Raw genomic sequence first — 1,968 nt, forward strand, 5'->3', positions numbered from 1 at the left:
AATGTCAGAGGGGAGAAAAACAAACAGAGTGTTTAAGCTTCTACTGAGTGATTACATTTTCTCACATCTGTGTAGGTTTTCAGTCATCCAGGTCATGGTAGTCTAAGAATCTTGGAAAGAAAACGACTGGGCTTCTTTACGTTTCTTGAAACTTAAGACGTCCAGTCGCTTTCTTTCCATGCATATCCTCATGTATTGCTTTTCTCTACCAATGTAAAAAGCAGATCCTGGGTTTTATTTATTTGTTGTTTGTTTGTTGCTTACTTGAATAGATCTGTTTACATACACTAGCCACTTCATTAGGTACACCTGCACACCTGCTAATTAATCTAATCAGCAAATCATTTTAACATGTGGACAGGGTTAAAATGATCTGCAGAAGTTCAAACTGGCTATCAAATTAGGTAGAATGTAGATTAAAGGGACTTTGAACGTCACATGGTTGCTGGCGCCAGATGAGTCTGAGTATTTCAGAAACTGATGACCTGCTGGGATTAACCCACATCTGTAAGGTTTCCAGAGAATGGTCCACAAAAGAGAAGATATCCAGTGAGCAGCCGTTCTCTAGGTGAAAATCCCTTGTTGATACCAGAGGTCGGAGGAGACTACACAGACTGCTTCGAGCTGTCCTCTAACTATCCTGTGAACTGTTTAGAATTATTTGCTGACACTGATTTCTGTTTCTCAGGTGAAGTGCGATGTGAACCTCCCAATAACCGTCTAGACAAGTTCAAAGGGACTCTGACTTTGAACGGAGAAAGATATGCCTTGGACAACGACAAAGTGCTGCTCAGAGGCTGTACTCTCAGGAACACTGAGTGGTGCTTCGGTCTGGTCATCTTTGGAGGTACACTGTGCACTGCAACTATGTACAACTTGAGTGATTTTTTTTGGTCTAGTTTTTATTGTTTTCTCTGATAATAATGTTTGAAGTTGTACATAAGAGACTAGAGCAGGAAGGAGATGCAGCGAAGGTGTGCAGAAGAAAATCTGACACTAATAATCCTTTCCAGGTCCTGACACTAAACTGATGCAGAACAGCGGGAAGTCAATATTCAAACGGACAAGCATTGATCACCTGACGAATATCCTGGTGTTATGTGTGAGTTTACACAAGCAAAAATACAAAGAAAGTCACACAAAGTCTCAGCTTATAGATATAGAACTTAAAGACAGTGATTTGTTTTTCACCTGAGTGACAAGAGTAATATTGTTTGAATAATCAAGAAGTCTGATGTTTTCATTCCATCAGATCTTTGGTTTCCTGGCATCTATGTGCTCCATTTTGACCATTGGCAATGCAATCTGGGAAACAAATGAGGGCTCTGTGTTCACTATGTTTCTTCCTCGTGAACCGGGCATTGATGCTCCTCTCTCATCATTCCTCATCTTCTGGTCTTATGTCATTGTCCTTAACACAGTGGTACCAATTTCACTCTACGTCAGGTAAGTAAAAATGATGAAACCAAAAAACAACCAAAGTTGGTTTGAACGCTTGAGACTTGTGCTAATATGTATCACATTTTGAAATTTTACCAATTTGTGCTACATTATTAGCGTGGAGTTCATTCGTCTGGGAAACAGCTTCTTAATAGACTGGGACAGGAAGATGTACTATCCTAAGAATGATACTCCAGCTCAGGCAAGAACCACCACACTCAATGAGGAGCTAGGCCAGATTAAATACATCTTCAGTGACAAGACTGGCACTCTGACACAGAACATCATGACTTTCAACAAGTGCTCCATTAATGGAAAAACTTACGGTGAGCAGCTTTGCTTTTGTAAAAAGTTGTCACAGAGGCAAATGGAAACATGAACATTGTTTAAATGATTCATTTTACAGTACATTTATCTTATATTCAGGAGACCTCTATGACTTCTCTGGAGAAAGAGTGGAAATTACAGAGGTGAGAGGAAAATGCATGATTATTTAAAGAAAGTATTGATCCAACTTTGTTGTTTTGG

This window comes from Pundamilia nyererei, unplaced genomic scaffold, assembly GCF_000239375.1.
Source record: "Pundamilia nyererei isolate P.nyererei 1_Seehausen unplaced genomic scaffold, PunNye1.0 scaffold00032, whole genome shotgun sequence".
Lineage (NCBI taxonomy): Eukaryota > Metazoa > Chordata > Actinopteri > Cichliformes > Cichlidae > Pundamilia > Pundamilia nyererei.